Genomic DNA, 5042 nt, shown 5'->3' on the forward strand with positions numbered 1-5042 from the left:
CACAATGAGTCACAAAGACCGGAAGTAGGTCAGCGCCTCATTTTCCGGGACCCCATCGCGCTTCCTGGTCTTCTCTAGGAATGCGGGAGGACTCTGCATCTCGGTTTTCGAATCTCTTGCCCTGGGGTTCCCCCCACCCCCACATCCCCACCCCTACCTCCCCACCCCCACCCCACCCCCAGGTCCTGATTGTCTTCAATTCTGGAGGGGACAGATGGAGATGATGGAGTGACCTGTTCAGGTTTTGTTTTTGTTTTTCTGTTGCTTGTCTTCAGCTCTATATTTGTTACTTTCTCCCCGTCTTTTCCATCTTAGGTAGTAAATTACAGTTATTACCAAGCAATAATAATAGTAATTGTATGTCTGCGGCAGAGGAGCTGAAGGAAGGGTGTATACAGAGGAAGATCAAAGTGAAGCCAGGAGTGGCTGGTTTCACAAATCAGCCCTTGTGAGGTGTGCCAATTGAGTGCTTGCTGTTTTCAAATATTTGGCTCGTGGACAAAAGGCTATCTTTCCGGTAAACAAGCTACTTACAAGGGTTCCGAACTTTGCTCATGTAGAGTATGCTGTTATAACAGTTTACAAGGATTTTTCAGAGGAATCAGACCCTCTTCTTCAACGTGTTTTCCTAACCTACAACAATTACTGCCTTCACCTCTTTGCCTTGTGAACAATGTGGAAATAAGGCTCCACTTTATATAAGACTACATTCCAAGACAAGGCACAAGAGAGAGACCATACCCAGGAGCTTGAATGCTAGTGCTTGGGGAAGATCATTTCACAAAAAGCATACTCCAAAACTAAAAAGCAATTGCAGTATTGTTAAGGGAAGATTTCACCGAACAAGAAGTCAGCCATTCCCTCAGAGAATTAGGAGAAACCTTTGTTCATGCATGGACTGGGAATCAGACTTGTGCTTTGACGGGTCCAGCCCCCTTCTGCATTGTCTTACAGCCTTTTACAGGTTAGGTAGCAAGGTTGTCATTCCTGTCTTCGTGAACAATTTGAGAGTGGCCTCTGAGTCACTTAATCATTAAAGGGAATTTAATTAGGTGTGCTTACAGGGACAGATAGTTACGTAGGTAGATTATAACATACAAATACTTGGCAGGTTGCAATAATATATATAGGCATTTATAAATAACAGCACCTTTGGGCTGGTAAAAGTATTTTTCCCTTAGCAAACAGAAATGTTATCTGCAGCATGACCTTTGTCTGCTGGGACAAACTCCCTTTCAGGCAGTTTCTGGCAAGTATTTGTTTTGCCCAGATAAGAAATGGGGGTTTTCACAAGCAAACAGGATTTCTAAGTAAAACTTGAGCTCACTTACAGCTTTTAGGCTAAGGCTTTTATTATTATTCTCTCAAAGCATATTCATATCGCTTCCTATCAGTGCCATGAGAGGAAGCAGCGAGACGGAGAAAAGTAACAACCCACAATCCCTCCAGCTTAATACAACTGCAGCGAACCGACAAACCATTTTAGACTGACTTTATTTTATGTGTATGATGTTTTGCCCGCATGCAAATATGCATGTGTATCATTTGCATCCCTGGTACCCATGGAGATCAGAAGAAAGCATCTGGATCTCCTGGAACCGGAGTTAAAGGTGGTCGTAAGCCTCCATATGGGTGCTGGGAACCAAACCAAGCTCCTCTGCAGGAGTGACCAGTGTGACCAGTGCTCTTAACTGTGGAACCATCTCTCCATCCTAGTAGATGGAAATTTCCTGCAGGTTTTGCTAGGTAACCCAAGCTGGCCTGAAACTCAGTTTCACCTTGATGTTGTCCCAATTCTGTTATAATCTTTCACATTTTTTCAGAAACCAAGGAGAAATCAAGGGCTTTACCCCAGTAACTTAAGAGAACTCCTTGCCCTATTGATGCTACCTGACCATCTAACCTTAAATCAGTTCTCATCTCTCTCAGTCACAGCCGTTAGGAAATGAACATTGCAGTCTCCTTTTCTCTAGGGTATTATCTTTTTAGGGTTTCTGTTGCTGTGACAAAACACCATGACCAAAAAGCAAGTTGGGGAGAAAAGGGTTAATTTAGCTTACATTTCTACAGTACTGTTTATCACTGAAGGAAGTCAGGACAGGAACTCAAACAGGGCAGGATCCTGGATGCAGGAACTGATGCAGAAGCTATGGAGGAGTGCTGATTATTGACTTGCGTCCCTTGCCTTGCTCAGCCTGCTTCCTTACAGAACCCAGGACCACCAGCCCAGGACCACCAACTCACAATGGGCTGAGTCCCACCCACCAATCACTAATTACGAAAATGTTTTACAACTGGATCTTGTGGAGGCATTTTCTCAGTTGCTGTTCCCTCCTTTCATGTAACACTAGTTTGTATGTCAAGTTGACATAAGACCTGGGTGTGAGCGAACACCTGTGAAAGCCAGCACTTCTAAGTGCTACTAAATATTGGTTCATAGAGAACCTAGCAGGTGTGTGTGTGTACGTATGTGTGTGTGTGTGTTAACATGCATTACAGGCCTCACATGTATATACATGTGGGTGTAAGTGTCGGTACATAGAGGCTAGAAGAGGGCCGTGGATCCCCTGGAGCTGGAGCAGTTGTGAGCCTTAACATGTGTGTTGGGATCCAAACTTTAGTACTTTGCACTTATAACCATGGCCCGTAAGTGTTATCTCTCCAGTCTTCTGTGTCTGTCTTTGTTGCTGCCGCTGTTGCCCTCCCTTAAGCCCACCCCCCAATAACGCAGCCTTGACTGGCCTGCAATTCATCACATTTTGCTTCAACTTTTGAAGTGCCTACTATTATAGGAGTGTGTTCCCACAGGCAGTTTCAGATAGGGAAGGTGATTAGGTTGTAATGAGGTGATGAGGGCGGTCTCTAATCCAGCACAACTTGATGTCCAAACAGAAGAGGAACTGTGAATCCCTTCAAGTGCATGGGGAAGACCGTGGGAAGACAAGCAGAAGAAGATGGGCATCTGCAAGCCCAGGGGAGTGTGAAACACTGTTTGGACTTTCAGCTTCCTTAACAATGAACCGACAAAAGTCGGCCACTGGAGCCCAAGGAACTATTGGCAGCTCTAGCAAGGTACTGTGCTTCCCTGAGTGTGCCAGTGGTTGGTCTTCATTGCCAACTCCACAGGATTTAGGGTCATGCAGGAGATTGGCGAGGTGCACCAATACACAATGGTGTATCTCTGAGAACAGTCCCCACGAAGATTAACTGAAGCAGGAAGACTCATCTTGAATATGGGTGTCACCACCTGTGGTCTGGGGGGAACCTAGATGCAATAAAAAGGGGGATCCAGGGAAGACACTTGAATTCCCGAATTTCTTCTCTCTGCTTCCTGGGCAACGTGATGGAGACAGCTGTAAGAGATGTCGATGACTCTTAGTAGCGGAATCCAGAAGCTTAAGGATCGCTGAGACTTGTTGACATCTCTTATAGCCCAGTTCCAACCTCACTAGAGTTATAATTTATAACTTAAAATCTGAATTATAGATCTGGGGCTGTGGTTTTCAGTAGGATATTTGCATAGACTATGAGATGCGCTGAAAGGTTCAGGCTACACAATGAGATCCTGTCTCAAAAGACCAAACCTCATCAAACCAAACAAAAAAACAATTGAAAATGTGCTACAGAAATTAACCACGTTTCTGCTACAAAATAATAGGAGATACAGAAAAGGGAACAAGGAACAGTTATTACTGAATACACAGAAATGCCTAAATATAAAATACAGGACAAATAGGGACAGAATATAAATAGTTGTTGCAGTTTTTGTTTGTTTGTTTTTAGACAGAGTCTCAGTACGTAACCCTGGCTAGCCTCATAAGATCAGCTTACCTCTGCCTCCTAAGAGCTGGGATTAAAGTGTGGGATGCCGTGATCCCCTGTTGACACAGCTCTTATTTCCATCATTTATCCTAAGATTGGCACTCTGTCTGAAAGATACAATAATTAAGTAACACTTTATATTTACATCAAAATAAACCCCCAAACAGTTTAAAACCTTATCTGTCTACACAAAAATGTATAGGTAATATGAGGGCAAAGTCATGGTGTTATATACATTGGAGAGCGTGGATAATTTTTAAGCATGACACCCAAGATCTCTCATTGGAAACTTTTTTTTTTTTTTGGTTTTTCTAGACAGGTTTTCTCTGTGGTTCTGGAGCCTGTCCTGGAACTAGCTCTTGTAGACCAGGCTGGTCTCGAACTCACAGAGATCCACCTGCCTCTGCCTCCCGAGTGCTGGGATTAAAGGCGTGCGCCACCACCGCCTGGCTCATTGGAAACTTTTGTTGACTGTTGTGTGTGTGTGGGTTTGTGCATGTGAGTGCAGGTACTCACTGAGGCCAAAGCAGGGCATCAGCTCCCTTAGAACTGGAGTTACAGGTGGCTGCGGTTGCCTGAGGTGGGTGCTTGGAACTGGATGTTGGTCTTCTACAACAGCAGGATGTGCTCTGAACTGCTGAGTATTGCTCCAGCATCAGGCAGGTGGATTAAAAAAATATTTATTGTTGTTGATGGTAGTTGTGGTGGTGGTGATTGTGTGTGTGTGTGTGTGTGTGTGTGTGCGTGTGTGTGTGTGTGCATACAGGTGCATGTGCGTGGCTGACAGAAGACACTCCTTCTACTGTGAGTTCCAGGATTGAACTCAGGTCACTGTCAGGCTGGTGTAGCAAACACTTTCATCTGCTGAGCCATTTTTCTGGCCCCAGGCAAGTGGATCTTAAAATTCAAATCCCTTTCTACCGAGGAGAGTCCCTCAGAGGAGGTGTTATTTCTTCTTATCTCTACCCTGCTGGCCATAGGAGCTGGTCTGGAGGCAAATTTCTCATTCACACTGACAACTGAACCTTCTAACCACTAATCTGAGTCACCGTGAGATTTGTTTAATGGTTATTCGTTCATGAAATGAAGAAGTGTCCCTTCCCTGCCTTTGGAGGCAGATGTAGCCGTAGTGAGAAATTAAAACTAACTGAGAGAGGAAGGGGGGAGGGCTGGTGCCATTTAATTGCTCCTTCCTCTTAGGTGACAGAACGCCATTGCCC

At 44.6% G+C, this 5042-nt stretch overlaps 1 long non-coding RNA gene across 1 annotated transcript; it reads right to left on the reverse strand.

The window, feature by feature from the left end:
• Positions 1 to 3140: 3140 nt before the first annotated feature.
• Positions 3141 to 4473, reverse strand: LOC142851652 (uncharacterized). The gene is made up of 3 exons (XR_012910857.1): positions 4339 to 4473; positions 3832 to 3929; positions 3141 to 3353 (listed from the first exon to the last, which is right to left on the reverse strand). It is a non-coding gene; the product is annotated as an uncharacterized LOC142851652 (long non-coding RNA).
• Between the last annotated feature and the right edge of the window lie 569 nt (positions 4474 to 5042).

This window comes from Microtus pennsylvanicus, chromosome 1, assembly GCF_037038515.1.
Source record: "Microtus pennsylvanicus isolate mMicPen1 chromosome 1, mMicPen1.hap1, whole genome shotgun sequence".
NCBI classification, from domain to species: Eukaryota; Metazoa; Chordata; class Mammalia; order Rodentia; family Cricetidae; genus Microtus; species Microtus pennsylvanicus.